The sequence below is a fragment of the Lathyrus oleraceus genome, chromosome 6 (genome assembly GCF_024323335.1).
Source record: "Lathyrus oleraceus cultivar Zhongwan6 chromosome 6, CAAS_Psat_ZW6_1.0, whole genome shotgun sequence".
In the NCBI taxonomy this organism is placed as follows: domain Eukaryota; kingdom Viridiplantae; phylum Streptophyta; class Magnoliopsida; order Fabales; family Fabaceae; genus Lathyrus; species Lathyrus oleraceus.
Window position 1 is genome coordinate 140,524,383 of NC_066584.1, and position 17,065 is coordinate 140,541,447.

The 17,065-nt window shown below is 39.9% G+C and overlaps 1 protein-coding gene across 2 annotated transcripts in view; it reads left to right on the plus strand.

The window, feature by feature from the left end:
* Window positions 1-17,065, plus strand: part of LOC127091036 (2-Cys peroxiredoxin BAS1, chloroplastic) — a 53,709-nt gene that overhangs the window by 25,573 nt on the left and 11,071 nt on the right. The window lies entirely within an intron of this gene.

Genomic DNA, 17,065 nt, shown 5'->3' on the forward strand with positions numbered 1-17,065 from the left:
TAGGGGTATCTGCAGGACGACATCCACTCATTCCTATTTCTTTCAACAAGTCTATAATGTATTTATGCTGTGAAACCACAATACCATTTTTTGACCGAGCAACCTCCATACCTAGAAAATATCTCATGAATCCCAGGTCCTTGATTTCAAAGTCTACTGCCAATTTCTCTTTTACTCTTGTCATTTCCAATGTATCGTCTCCAGTAAGGAGAATATCATCAACATAAACAATTAGGACAACAACTTTCCCATCGTGGGAGAATTTTGTGAATAAGGTATGGTCAGTCTGTCCTTGGATGTACCCTTGTTTCTTCATGGACTGAGTGAATTTTTCAAACCAAACTCTAGGGGACTGCTTTAATCCATACAAAGACTTATTTAGTTTGCACACATTTGATCCAAATTTGTTTTCAAAGCCAGGAGGAATGTCCATATATACTTCTTCTTCTAGATCGCCATTAAGAAAGACATTCTTAACATCTAACTGATGCAAAGGCCAATCCATAGCAAGAGACAAAAGAATTCTGATAGTGTTCAATTTTACAATAGGAGCAAATGTCTCTGAGTAATCTATACCATAGGCCTAAGTAAAGCCTTTAGCCACCAAGCGAGCCTTGTACCTTTCAATTGACCCATCTAAATTATACTTCACAATAAACACCCATTTGCATTCAACTATCTTCTTGCCATCTGGTAGTGACGTAGCACTCCAAGTTTTGTTCTTTTCAAGAGCTTTCATCTCCTCAAGTAAAACTTTGGAATTTATAGAGAAACCTGTACACTTTTTGGAATTTCTACACTAGATAATTTTGAAGTGAAGGCAGACATAGATGAAGACAAATTTGAATATGATATAAAATTGGACATGGGATGTTTAGTGCAAGATCTGGCAGGTCTTCTAATGGCAATAGGATCACCTATATCAGGATACAAAATACGACTCTCAGAAACAGAGATAGCCTTGCCTTTTCTTTTGTGAGGAAATTGATCATTCCCCGGTTCAGATTCCTGGCAGTGTTGAGATGTAGACTTGTCCTTTCCTTTATGGTGCTTTTTCACAAAAACCCTTCCTTTCCAAGTCCTGTTTCCTAATTCAAATTTGTTTTGTTGAAATGACTCATTATTTTGTGGCACTTCAATTAGATCATCGTTTTCAGGATTCTCATTGTTTTCTACAAGAGAAAATCTAGGCTCAGATTCACAAGGTTCCTTACTCATGACAGGAGTAGGATCAGATAAAGAATCATGGCCATTTTCTATTGGTGCAGGTGTAAAAATCTTAGAATTTTATGATATTGACAAAGATAAGTTATTTAAAAAACTCATGTCCTTAATTTGAAACGAGTCTTCGTTTATCTCCTCCCCTTGAAGATGAGTGTCATAAAAAAAAGGTTTATTTTCAAAGAATGTAACATCCATAGTGACAAACATTTTCTTATCTTTTGGATCAAAACACTTATATCCTTTTGGGGTTGAGGAGTATCCAACAAAGACATATTTTATAGCACGTGACTCAAGTTTTCCAACATTTTTATGTTCATGAACAAAGGATGTGCAACCAAAGATTTTTAAAGTCAAATCAGTTAAAACACGAGTACTAGGAAAATATTCTTTGAAGACATTAATAGGAGTTTGAAAATCGAGAATTTTGGAGGGCATTATGTTAATTAAATACGCAGTTGTTAAAATAGCTTCGCCCCACAAATAATTTGGTACTTTATTTGAAAAAAGTAGAGCTCTAGCAACCTCTAGTAAATGTCTATTTTTCCTTTCGGCCACTCCATTTTGTTGAGGAGTATTAGGACATGAACTTTGATGTACAATCCCATTTTGTAGAAAAAAATCACCCAGGATAGTGTTAAAATATTCTTTGCCATTATCACTTCTAAAGACTTGAATATTTGTTTGAAATTGGTTCTGCATCATTAAAATAAAATTCTTTACAGTCTGACAAACATCTGTTTTCCCCTTTAACAAGTACACCCAACATACTCTTGTATGGTCATCTATAAATGTGATAAACCATTTTTTGAGAGAGAGTGTACTTGTACGGTTAGGGCCCCAAACATCACCGTGTATAATAGAAAAAAGTTTTGATGGTTTATAAGGCTGTATTGAAAACTGGGAACGATGATGCTTTGCAAATTCACATGCTTCACATTTAAACGAAGAAAAGTTCTTATTGTGAAATATCTTAGGAAACAAGTGTTTTAAGTAACGAAAACTAGGATGACCTAATCTTAAATGCCATACCATAATGTTGTCATCTTTATTATTCAAAACAGAAAAAGACTCAAAGCAGGAACTTATTGTTTTTGAAGGTAGGTGTGATGCAAATCCAATGTCAAGGTAGTAGAGTCCTCCACTCTCCTTAGCACTGTTAATCATCTTCCCCGAGTTCAAATTCTGAAAGACATAGTGAGATCGAAAAAAATTAGTTTGGAAATTTATATCTTGGGCTAATTTACTGACGGATATTAAATTACAAGATAAATTTGGAACATGAAGGACATTTTAAGAGTTAACATTGAAGATAACACAACTGACCATTTACCTGCAATGGCTGAAAAAGAGCCATATGCGATTTTTATTTTTTGATTACCTGCACATGGAGTATATGAAGAGAACAAAGTAGATTCACCTGTCATGTGATCGGAGGCTCCTGAATCTACTATCCAAGTATGTCTGGGACTGACACTAAGAAATGCAGAATTACTTTTTGTTGTTATAGAGCAAGAAGGGGTTGGAGACTCGAGGAGTTTGTACAGTCTGTCTAGTTGCTCCGTAGTGAGTGGAAACTGAGACGGAGGAGGTTTCTCCCCTTGATCAGAATTACTAGCCTGAAATGCACGACCACTTTTCTTCTTCCAGTTAGGAGGTTTACCTTTGAGCTTCCAACAAGTTTCACGTGTATGTCATGCGCGCTTGTAGTGATCACACCAAGGAACTTTATCTGACCTTCTTCCCTCGTCAAGGTTCCTAGTAGGTAGAGTTGAGCCTTCAGATTCAGAATTTCGTGGTGTCTTGCCCATCATAATTCCTTGCCGTGCCTCTTCCCTTCTTATTTCTGCAAAAATTTCACGAAGAGTTGACAATGGTACTTTTCCGCGGCCATCGTCGTTTCTGCGGTCGACGCCCGATTCAGATTGTGGCCAGTCGCCATGGTTGGATCTAGTGTAGGTCTGTGATGGGGAATGCCACCTGTTGTTGTTATTTGTCATAGGAGGCTAAACGAGTATGTGAATCGGGTCGAACAAAAATATGTTGAGGAAAATTTTATGGTAACCCCTAACTCAACAAAAATAGGTTGAGGAAAGCTTTACGGTGACCCCTAATCCAGTGCTCTTGATACCATGTTGGAAAAAATAGATAAAAACTGTAATATTTTATTCGTCAGCCTTAGGCTTGTTTATATAATGAAGATACACTTATTACAATTGATTTTCTCCTTAATGAAGAATAAAGAAAAATAAAGGTAGTATTAAAAACAATAATAAAACCGAAAATAATATATTTTCCAACAGATGTATACCTTTTGCCATAACTGGAGTTCCATGCCGCCTTCAATCCCTTGCAAAATTGGATAAAATTGGAAACTATCACTTTGCTAAAATGAAATTTAGAAACTAAATGCTGACTGAAAATTAAGTTTGTAAGTATGAAAAAAAGAAGTTTGAAACAATAATTGAAAAATCTCAACAAAAGCAATTTTTATGGGTTTTTGTGCTCATTCAACTTAACATGTATCATGCATGTTTATTGGGTAAGAATTCCCTCCCGTGAACATTTCATTTGAGAGGGAGAAGTGGAAATCTATACCATTGAAATTGCACTTTTTAATGTTTTTCACATTTTGTACTTTTTGATGGGTGGTCCAGATTTGGCTGGATACACATTTCAATAGAGAGAATCTTCTCCCATGTTTATCCTAGCAGTTTTAACAATATGATAGATGTTTCAGCATAAATTATGACCAAGTATTATCCAATTTGAAATGTACATTAATATTTTTACGATGAACAATATTTTTTTTTATAAATAAAAAATATTTTAATTTTTAATTTTTTATAACATAAATATATAATTTATGATTAACCAATTTTATTATTGCATTAATCATGAAAATATAGGATATCAATCACATATTTTTCTTATAATTCGTTAACCAAGTTTACTACTTCATTAATCAATAAATATCATAACATTAACTAAATTTTGATTTGGTCAAGGAATTATAAGTAAAATGTGTGGTTAATAATCTGTATTTTTTTGGTTAATCCAATAATAAAATTAATTAATTATAAAATTTATATTTATGTAAAAAAATATTATTTCCCGCATAAATAGGGTGAATAATGTTAGATGTAAGTATTTGATGTATAAATTGGTGTAAGAATAACATTATTGATTTTATTAGCTTGCAAGTCTAAGTTTTTTAATACACCCCAAAATAACAATATCTTATTTTTTAACAAAAGACTGTAATTTGTTTATAATCATCTAAACATATATTAAATATGTTTAATTTTATAATGTATTATCATTTACATAGATTTATGAGTTCAGAAACTTTAGTTTAGTTGCCATGAAATCATATCATTTGGAATGATTCCGAAAGGATTTTTTGGAATCCACTTTGATCCCTACCAGAGATGCTTCCAGAACCACGATGATTATCTTCGGAAGGACCCTTTCGAAATGAGAGTTTCCTTTTTTATTTATAGGAGTGAGGGAGGGAGAGAGAGCGCGCCTAAATTACTACTACTAACATTTGCTGAAAGATAGAATTCTAAGACACCATCCTTTCATTTTTGTTGGTGAGATGACTCACACCTTGGAATATGTGTCATGTCTACTCCATATTCTTATTATAGGTCGATTATTAGATCATCATTTAATTCATAGGTCCGAGGAAATTAACTTAATGGTTGAAGAGTTGAGAGTTGAACTAGAGGATAATGAACATTGATAGTTTTTAGACCTAAGGATGTCATGAAATGTTTAAATGGATGGAATAATTATACACCAATCATTTGACACACTATTTCCCATCACAACAATGACAAGCGAATAAAGCACCATGACTTTGTGTCATAAGGACTTATTTCTTGTATTTGGTTGACACAACTATTTTTGTTGATAAGAGTGTAATATACAGAAAATATTATAGTTGAGATACTTTACATAAGTAGATAGTATTCTCAAGTTCTCTTGGGGAAATGTATATCTTGTTCACTTATACGATCAAATGAACGATGCAAGGAAGTTCAAGATCAGACACTTGGAAGGAGACACTCATCTCCTTCAGGTAATATTAAAAAAAAATTATAATAACTTATTGGTATATTTCCTATATAGTTCATAATATTTTATGCTTAACCTATTTGAATACTCTGGAGACTGCAACACTTTTCAACTATTGCTTCACGAGAAGTTTGAACCGACTGCAACGAAGAGTTTCCCTAGATGTGTTTGCTTTCTCCACATAAAGGGAATTCCATTGCTAAGACATGATAGCATGCTCTAGACTATATTTTGGTGGATGCTGTATGTTCCTCTCCTCACACTGATCAGTGTCAGACACATATATTGGAAGATATTTACTAGTACTCGTGATGCATAGACACATATATTAGAAGATATCTACTAGTACTCATGATACATAGACACATATATTGGAAGATATCTACTAGTACTCATGATAGCTTGTGGTAGTCAATTATGTAGTCCCCCTTATTTACGAGAGTATATACTAAGGAAATTTAGGTTTGTACATAATGTCCTAGAGGATATTTCCATTATTGCACATCCTATAATGTCTCATGTTGTTGTTCTCACATTTGTAAACTACCAAGGTCATTTGGCTCTAGAGGCGATACAAAGATGCCACCTGCTCAACCATGGCTTTCTGTCCACAATTACATTCCATGATTTTTCAGAGTATCACACTCGTACTTGATATCGGTGCTAGAAGGAGAACCCTAAATTCCATCTCATCACAACAAGGTGCTTGAGGAGGCACAAGTTAAGGCGGACCGATTGATGTGTTTCCTAGATAAATTCATATCATTTCCATACTTGAGATAACCATTGCTCGATGAGATTTACTTGAAGACATCCGTGTGTGGGGCTCCATACAACAGACGTTAGTAAAGGCACGAGGTGCATTACAATATATGCGACATATGATAGGTAACATTGTTCTCCATACGCAATAAATAGAATATCTGACGTTGTTTAGTGTTAACTGTAATGAATATATTATTTCCTGTTATTTCTTGATATTTGTAATGACTATATTATTTAATTTTTAAATTACTAGATAATTATATTTCTTACCTAATTAATTTGGTAAATCTTGTAAAAATTATTAAATAAAAATTATCCATCTATTAATTTTTATTAAAGGATGGTTTGCAATGTTTTTGGAAACACCCTTCCGATAGGAGGTGTTATGAAAATATCTCTTTGAAATTGAAATGTACGAGTATATACTAAGGAAACACCAGAGATACCGGTTACTGGGTACATAATAGGTGACTAACCAAAAAGAGAGACAATCGATACCAAGCATACGGGTAAACGAAAGACAACTCAAAGGGATAAATTGCAAGCATCCGGCAATTATCCGACAACAAAGAAATATTCGACTCCGCAAAGGGAAAAGACGAATCTTACTCGACTGGGGAAACACAAAAGGTTTCGACTGAAGAGCGCGTGAGATATACTATTCATTACCGGCAGACCGTGAATAATATACTCGCATGGAAGATTATCCACAACCGGTTACTGGGTTGACAAAGGATAAATCAACCGAACAGAAAGGCATCGGGATACCAAATTAGGTATATAATGATAACCAATCAAAAGGAGCAACAGACATTACCGACAAAAGGGTAAATGAAAGGCGAACTGCTGAGGATAAATTGCAAGCATCCGGCAATTATCGACAGAAGACTAGCTGGGGATGCACTGGTAAACAACCAATGATCCGGGGAGCAAATCACTAGCATACGGTGAAAAGACCCACTGGGGATAAAATTGCTAGCATACGGCAATTATCCACAAAAGACTTGCTACGGATATAAGTGCTGATCTGAGCAACTTATACAAGCAAAGGAAAATCAACATCAAATATTGAATGAAGATAACCACAAAATTAGGGTTTACATCTACCGAATACGGGGTAGAAGACCAACAACTCCGCATGGGGATAGAACAAATCACAAATCCGCACGGGAAACCAAAATAGGGTTTATAACAAACCACAAACTGCTGAAAAGCAGGAAAATAGGATTTACAACTACCGGGTATGAGGTAGAAAACCAAAAACTCTGGCTGGAGAATAAAAGGTGTATAACCACAAATTCTGTTAAGAAAGCCAGGAAAGATAGGACTTACAACTACCGGTTACTGGGTAGAGGCCCAAAAACATTCCGCTGGGGAACAACCCACTGGGAAACACAAGACATCTGACAAATAGCCAATTCGGGAATGATCCGAAAAGACAGACTGAATAAAGACACGTCCTAATGAGGATATAACTCAAATAGGAAAATCCAGCCCAATATATGTGTTGGGAGGAAACGGAAGAAACCGTCATCCACGAGGATAATCTCAGTGGGGAACTGCAGAAGGAAAGACAGACATTTTCTGCTTATGGGGTTGACTCTATATGGAGAGATTTTAAACACCCGACATCTGCTTGGGGAGATCTGTAAAGAGATCTATATCACCATAGCAGGAGACACGACAAACAAAAGATATATGGCGAAAAAATGCAACATGAATATCTGAATGTTTTATGAATATGCATGAAAATGCGTGATTTATGTTTGATGAATGCTGACAAAACAGACAATTCTAACACAAACAGGTTCAGGAACCAAACGTCCGGTATTATACTTCCAGGGGAAAAACCAACTGGAGAGCCAATCCGCGGAGATCTTCATGCTGTAAAGCAAAGATCCGCAAGTACTGCCGAAGAAGCAGAGAATCAGAAATATCAGGAAACAACCCAAACAGGGTACAGAAAGTCACAACGGGCGAAACGGCCACCAAGACGAATCTGTAGAGGAACAAAAGAAGTCCCAAAGATATCTGCAGGGGATCCCAGTGTCAACTGAGAAACAAAAGATGCATAAGCACGAACTGCTGTAGAAGCAAATCCACACAACTCCGTTGGGGAACAACCCACTGAGGGAGAATGATATCATCCAAATAGAATCTAAATGCATAAGCAACTCTATTGGGGAAAACTGTCGGCTACTCTCTTGGGAACAGACCACTGAGGGAGGACAGATCAAACAAAAAGATTCTGCAACGGACCACTCCACTTGGGGAGAATATACAAAGCAAACTGATCACAACAAGTAGATTCTGCAATATAAGCCACTCTACTGGGGATCACAAACAGTCAGGAAATCAAATCCGTTCACGGAGGCTGAAGCCATCATCCGACCATATCGGGGATTGAAGGAGTATTCAACAGGTAAAAACCGCCACAATAAGCACTCTGCAGACTATGCTGAGGAAAAGATGATTAAAATACTGGGGTACCAACCCAATCAAAACGGAGTAGGAAAATAAATCCTGCTCTGCTGGAGAGAATAACTCTGATGGAGAGATAACAACAAATCCACAGACGACTTCGCCGGGGAAAAGGGTAAAGTGCCGGGTATCAAACCACTGACTTACCGAGTCTTCAAAAAGACAACAATCGTGCTGAGGAAACAGACAATTCCTGCTGGCACACTGCATGGGGAGAAGAGGTGACAACTCTTCTTGCAACCCTGGTGGGGATATCAATAACAGCTCTACTCACGACTCCGAGGGGAGTATCAATCAATCAGCTATACTCATGACTGTTCTGAGGAGACAAATAAAGTCTGGGGCATACAACCCACTGGAGAAAGTGACGGGGCACCAAGATGACAAACCATCAACCGCCGAAACTTCTACAAGAAAACACCCAATGCTAGGGGAAAACTGCTGCTGGAGAAAACAAAGTCTTCAACAACAAATCACTCTGCTTGTGACTGTACTGGGGAGCAACCCCATCAACAACTCTGTTTGAGGAACAACCTCAACAAAGATCTGAAGAAAGAAGATACCACCAAACCAGGAATATGAACCAATGTCTTACCTGTTGGGAATCATGCCACCCTCGGGAGAGCACTGAGATATTCTTAAGTATCTTTTCAATCTTGTGAATGTTCACTTTGTATAAAACAACAATTTTGAAAAATTTGATTTGTGTAAAACAATGACATTTTATCAATTTAAAACATGCAAAACATTTGTTGAATTGAAACAAATTCGAGTGCAAATAATTGGATAAAAAACTCAAATTGATTTGATAGAATGGTAGTCTGCAAATGGCAAGACTCCATAGATCTGTACAAATTTGAAATCAGTGATATATATTGGAAGAGGGCTACATTGAACATAATGATCCTTTCTCTACCAATTTGAATCTCGATGTATCCGAAGCTTCGGTTGACGACGAATCGAGAATCTTCTGACGAAATGACGACTGAAACAGAAAGTCTTGTCATGATGCAGTTACTTGCCAAATCCCTAATTTTTGCCTAGATTGCCCCAGAGTGAGGTACTCAATCTAGCGGGATGCAAATATATCTTTTTTTCAAGTCTCTAATTTTTGCCTGAATTACCCTTGCGGGTTCTCCACCGAGACGCTCATTTTTGCCTAAGCCGCCCTTTCGGGTTTTCAACTTAGCGAGCTATTCTGTTTTTTCATTTTTTTTTTTTTTTTTTTTTTTTTTTTTTTTTTTTTTTAGGCAAAGTATCTCTTAACTGCATCTGAATTCACAGGACGAGTGAAATCCTCCCCATCCATTGTTGTAAGCATCAAAGCTCCGCCTGAAAAGGCTCTCTTAACAACATATGGACCCTCGTAGTTTGGAGTCCACTTGCCCCTGGAATCGGGCGCGAAAGACAAAACTTTCTTGAGCACAAGGTCACCTTCTCGGAACACACGAGGCTTGACCTTCTTGTCGAATGCTTTCTTCATTCTTTGCTGATACAACTGACCATGGCACATGGCAGTCAATCGCTTCTCTTCAATCAAATTCAACTGGTCGTAACGACTCTGAATCCATTCAGCATCAGTCAACTTGGCTTCCATCAAGACTCGCATTGATGGGATCTCCACCTCTACTGGGAGAACGGCTTCCATGCCATAAACAAGAGAGAAAGGGGTTGCCCCTGTTGAAGTACGTACAAACGTACGATATCCATGCAAAGCAAATGGCAGCATCTCATGCCAATCCTTGTAGGTGACAGTCATCTTCTGGATAATTCTCTTGATATTTTTGTTAGCAGCTTCAACAGCCCCATTCATCTTGGGTCTGTAAGGAGAGGAATTATGGTGTGCAATCTTGAATTCAGCGCACAACTCATCCATCATCTTATTGTTCAGATTGGATCCATTATCAGTAATGATCCTCTCTGGCACACCATAACGGCAAATCAGCTGATTCTTGATAAACTTCACAACCACCTGTCTGGTTACATTCGCGTACGAAGCGGCTTCAACCCATTTGGTGAAGTAATCAATTGCTACGAGAATAAACCGATGTCCATTGGACGCTTTCGGCTCAATCATGCCGATCATGTCGATTCCCCACATAGAGAAAGGCCATGGTGATGAAATCACATTCAGGAGTGTCGGAGGAATATGAATCTTATCCGCATAAATTTGACACTTGTGACATTTCTTCACATACTTGCAACAGTCAGACTCCATTGTCAGCCAATAGTAGCCTGCTCTCAACATCTTCTTAGCCATGGCATGTCCATTGGAATGAGTACCAAATGAACCTTCATGGACCTCAGTCATCAACAGGTTTGCCTCGTGTCTATCCACGCATCTGAGCAAAACCATATCAAAATTTCTTTTATACAGCACTTCACCGCTGAGGTAGAAACTGCCTGACAACCTTCTTAAAGTTTTCTTATCTTTCACAGATGCCCCAGGCGGGTAGACCTGGTTCTGGAGGAAATTCTTGATATCAAAATACCAAGGCTTGTCATCTTTCACGTCTTCGATCGCAAATATGTGAGCGGGTCTGTCCAAGCGCATCACAGTAATATTGGGAACATCATTCCACCATCTGACAACAATCATGGAAGCAAGTGTAGCAAGGGCATCTGCCATCCGATTATCCTCTCGAGGAATATGATAAAATTCAACTTCTGTGAAGAAAGTTGAAATTCTCCTTGCATAATCTCTGTATGGGATGAGACCTGGTTGATTTGTCTCCCATTCACCTTTGATCTGATTGACAACCAAGGCTGAATCACCATAGACATCAAGATACTTGATTCTCAAGTCAATGCATTCTTCAAGTCCCATAATACAGGCTTCATACTCCGCCATATTATTCGTGCATTTGAAAGTTAGCCTTGCTGTAAATGGAATGTGCGAACCCTGGGGATTAACAATTACTGCCCCAATTCCATTTCCATATTGATTAACAGCGCCATCAAACACCATCGTCCATCTGGAACCAGGTTCTGGACCTTCATCAAGTGTAGGCTCATCACAATCTTTCATCTTCAAATACAGAATTTCCTCGTCAGGGAAGTCATACTGAACAGACTGATGATCTTCAATTGGCTGGTGCGCTAGATGGTCAGCCAAGATACTACCTTTGATAGCTTTCTGAGCTCGATACTCAATATCATACTCAGACAACAGCATCTGCCAACGGGCAATCCTCCCAGTTAAAGCAGGCTTCTCGAATATATACTTAATTGGATCCATTCTGGATATCAACCAAGTTGTATGATTTATCATGTACTGGCGCAAACGCTTAGCTGCCCAAGCTAAAGCACAGCACGTCTTCTCAAGCATTGAGTACCGAGACTCACAATCAGTAAACTTCTTACTGAGGTAGTAGATAGCAAACTCCTTCTTCCCTGATTCATCTTGTTGACCGAGTACACAACCCATTGAGTCTTCAAGAACCGTTAAGTACATAATCAAAGGTCTTCCTTCCACAGGCGGAGACAAAATCGGAGGTTCAGACAGATACTCCTTGATACTGTCGAAAGCTTTCTGGCAATCCTCGGTCCAATCATGAGACTGATCTTTCCGAAGGAGCTTGAATATCGGCGCACATGTGGCAGTCATGTGGGATATAAATCTGGAAATGTAGTTCAAGCGGCCAAGAAAACCTCGGACTTGCTTCTCAGTCTTGGGTGCGGGCATCTCTTGTATTGCTTTGACCTTGGCAGGATCAACCTCAATACCTCTTTCGCTTACCACAAAACCCAACAACTTGCCGGAACGGACTCCAAAAGTACATTTGTTCGGATTCAGGCGAAGCTGGAATTTCCTCAAACGCTGAAAAAGCTTCAACAAATGTTCAATATGCTCAACTTCCGTTCGGGACTTAGCAATCATATCATCAACATAGACTTCTATCTCCTTGTGCATCATATCATGAAACAAGGTAGTCATAGCTCGTTGATACGTGGCTCCGGCGTTCTTCAAACCGAAGGGCATCACTTGATAACAGAATGTTCCCCAAGGTGTGATGAATGTTGTCTTCTCCATATCCTCTGGTGCCATCTTGATTTGATTATATCCGGAAAATCCGTCCATAAAGGAAAAGACTTTGAATTTAGCTGTATTGTCTACCAACATGTCAATGTGTGGTAGAGGAAAATCATCTTTTGGACTAGCTTTATTCAAATCTCTGTAGTCAACGCACATACGGACTTTTCCGTCCTTCTTAGGAACAGGCACAATGTTGGCCACCCATAGAGGATATGTCGAAGTCACCAGAAACCCCGCATCAATTTGCTTCTGAACTTCCTCTTTGATCTTCACTGCCATATCTGGATGAGTTCTTCTGAGCTTCTGCTTCACAGGCACGCACTCAGGCTTCAAAGGCAGGAAATGTTGCACAATATCTGTATCTAAACCCGGCATGTCTTCATAGGACCAAGCAAAGATATCTGAATATTCTCGTAGCAAGCTGATCAAATCTTCCTTAACAGACCCTTCAAGAAGTGCCCCAATCTTCACCAGGCGCTCACAATCTTCAGATCCCAAGTTGACTGTTTCCAAGTCTTCGAGATGCGGCTGAATGATCTTCTCTTCGTGCTCAAGGAGACGGGTGATCTCATCAGGAATCTCTTCAACGTCATCTTCTTCTGCCTCAAATACAGGGAATTCAAAGTTGGGAGATGGCGTTGGATCATTATGTTCAATGGGTTTTAGGATCAACCTGCATAATGATTTTGGTTAAGAAAAAAAACTTCAGCATTTAAACAAGCAAATCATTATGCAGATGAAAAATGTTGCTTTTACAGCTTTTATTTTGTTTTTATGGTTTTTTGTGATCACTGATTTCATAAAGAAAAGCAAAAAGTGAAAACAAAGGAAAAACAAATGTTTTGACAATGCAAAAATTGAATGAAAACATCATTGTATATATGCTTTGCCAACAATGTCATCACTTCTCCTTTTGGCATGGGAGAAGGGTTTTAAACAAAATGAACAATTACTCTGATCTATGGACAACTGTAGGAACATCCACAGCGACCCAATTGTGGCAGACACCACCAGGAATGATAAAATTGTTCAAATCTTCTGCATCTTCTTCTTCAATGATAGCAGCAGCTTCCTCTTCTACAGGTTGATCAGCATGGATGAATCCTCCACTGGTGAACAGACCTTGCTCATTGCATGCCCCAGAACCATAGCCAATGCCAGCCCGGGATCGATTATCTTCAAGTTCAAGCACTTTCCCTAGACCAGCAACTGCACCACATTCGATGGCCAGCTTCGCATCTCGGTAGGAAGTGAATGAAGGAGACTTCTTCTCGATTGGTTTATCAATAGATAAAGCTTGGAACTGAGTTCCAACTTCATCCTCTGCATCAATATACGAGAAAGAAGACAAATTACTGACCAGGAGAGCCTTTTCTCCCCCTACTACAACCAATTTCTTGTTTTTGACAAACTTCAACTTTTGGTGTAGGGTGGATGTCACGGCGCCAGCCTCGTGAATCCATGGTCTGCCCAAGAGACAGCTGTAAGATGGGTGAATATCCATTACTTGAAAAGTGATCTGGAAATCACTTGGTCCAATCTTGATTGGGAGGTCAACTTCCCCAATCACGGTCTTGCGCGACCCATCAAAAGCTTTAACAACAACCCCACTCTGCCTCATAGGAGGACCTTGATATGACAGACGAGAGAGTGTGGATTTTGGCAATACATTCAGAGATGATCCAGTGTCCACCAGTACATTGGACATTGCATCAGATTTACAATTCATTGAGATGTGTAAAGCCATGTTGTGGTCTCTTCCCTCCTCAGGGAGATCAGCGTCACAAAAGCTCAGAGTGTTGCAAGCGGTAATGTTTGCAACGATGCTATCAAATTGTTCCAAGGTGACGTCGTGATCGACATATGCCAGGTCCAAGACTTTCTGCAGAGACTCCCTATGGGGTTCTGAATTCAGCAACAGAGAAAGAATGGAGATCTTGGAGGGCGTGTGTAGAAGCTGGTCTACAATATTGTACTCACTCTTTCTGATGAGCCTCAGCATCTCATCAGATTCTTCATCAACAATGCCACTCGGGCCATCTGAAGAAACAGGAGTCTTTTGTACAGACGAGGAGGGTTTGGCAACAGCAAGTGCCGGATTCTGAACATTCACAGCAGTTCCCACAGGACGCTCAACAGATTCAGAAGAAACAGCAGGAGCTTTAGCAGGTGCGGAAAACACACGACCACTGCGGGTCAACCCACTAACATCAGCGATAGTGGTCAAAGAAGTAGACGGCAGAGGTACTTCAACCCCATCCTGGACAGCAACAGGATTGTACCGGAAAGGTACGGCTTTGTCGGATGAATAAGGCACAGGGCCTGCCGGTTTGATAATCAAAGAAGGTGAAGCCTTAGGCTTGTTGCTATTGTAACGAATAACAACGGGCTCGGGCAATTTGAACACCGGGGAGATGACACTCACTTCGGGCTCAACAATATCAACATTGCGATTCTGGAGAATCTCAATGGTACCTTCATTCAACAATTTCTGAAGTTCACAGCGAACCTGATCACAACCCAAGCGGTTAACAGCACAGACGCGGCACTGGTCATGGTTATGCTTCAAATAGCTGTGCTGACACAGCATCTTATGTAATCCAACCAATGACTGCCGGATATGACTGATGTACTTCACCTTGTACTTCCCAAGGTCTCCCTGGATCATATTCACAGACTTCCCATGCGAAGGCAATGGGTTTCTGGTGACATTCGGGTTAGAGTCTTCAAAACTCAGAATTTCGCTCCTCATAAGGTCTTGAACCTTATTCTTCAGTGGGAAACAGTTCTCAACATTGTGGCCCGGAGCACCGGAATGGTAGACACAATGCTGGTCTGGTTTGTACCACCATTGCGGATTGGCAGGAATAGCAGGAGGATCCCTGGGTGAAACCAACTTCCTCTCCAACAAGGAGGGATAAAGCTCTGTATATGTCATCGGAATCGGGTCGAAGCTGACCTTCTTCCTATCATAGTTCACATTTGCTTGGTTGGTTGTACTTCCACGAGGCTGGTAAGCCTGTTGCTGTGGACGCTGCTGTTGCTGGTATTGCGGCTGTGGATATTGCTGCTGATGCTGATACTGTTGAGCATTATCCTTGAATACAGGTGCCACACTAGCCACCTGGTGCTGATGTCTGGAATGACGTGCAGGCTTCCTCTGAGCAGAGGGTCTTCTATGTTTTGGCTGAGACTGCACAGCATGAGCTTCACCTTCTTTCCTCTTAAACGCTCCATATCGCTTAGAGGAAGAGCTATCATCTTTTGCCAATCGTCCTTCACGGACACCTTCTTCAAGACGCATCCCCATGTTCACCATCTCGGTGAAATCAGAGGGAGCGCTGGCCACCATTCTCTCATAATAAAATGATCCAAGAGTCTTCAGAAAGATCTTGGTCATCTCTTTCTCTTCTAATGGTGGAGTGATTTGAGCTGCCAGCTCACGCCATCTCTGGGCGTACTCCTTGAACGACTCTTTGTCCTTTTGTGACATAGACCTGAGTTGATCTCTGTCAGGCGCCATGTCAACATTGTATTTGTATTGCTTGACGAAAGCTTCGCCAAGATCATTGAAAGAGCGGATGTTGGCACTGTCCAGACTCATGTACCAACGGAGAGCAGCACCAGACAAGCTGTCTTGAAAGTAGTGGATCAAGAGTTGATCGTTGTCGGTCTGCGTGGACATCTTTCTGGCATACATGACTAAGTGTGCCAAAGGACAAGTGTTCCCTTTATACTTCTCAAAGTCTGGGACTTTGAACTTAACTGGTATTTTCACACCGGGAACTAGACAAAGTTCGGCTGCTGACTTGCCGAAGAGATCTTTGCCTCTAAGAGTTCTCAATTCCTTTCTCAGCTCGAGGAATTGATCGTTCATTGCATCCATCTTTTCGTGTACATCTGAGCCCTCAGACGCTTCAGAGTGATAAATGGTGTCGTCTACCCTCGGCATGGTATGCACGACAGGAGGTACAGGTATAGGGACCGGGCTAGATGCCGGCATTTGAGCGAATGTAGGAGCTGGCAGATCAGGCATAAAGCCGGGAGGCATCCCCCAAGGAAAACCGGGAGGCATGGCGTTAGGCTGCTGGGCACTGACAGGCACTGATGAAGTAGCTATCTCAGATATAACAGTCCGCTGAACGGGAGTTGCTGGTTGAGGAGCAGGCTGATTCTGGGCAGCAAGAAGTTGCTCCATCAGAGCGCCAAGTCTGGCGACTTCATCTCTCAAACTCTGGTTCTCTTGTTCCAATTGCTCCATAATCCTTGCAGAGTTGACTCGCGTATAATACCGGTGAGTCAGCTTGTCTTCAAAATAAATGAAGAGCAGATGTTAGAACCGGAAGACCAGAAAAATGGGTACCTGTTTATGCAAGAATGATGCATGAAATGCTTGTGCAAATGCTTTGATTTTCAAGGAACCCTCAGGGTACATTTGCAATATTTTGAATATTAAACATTTTGATTGCTCATGGAAAA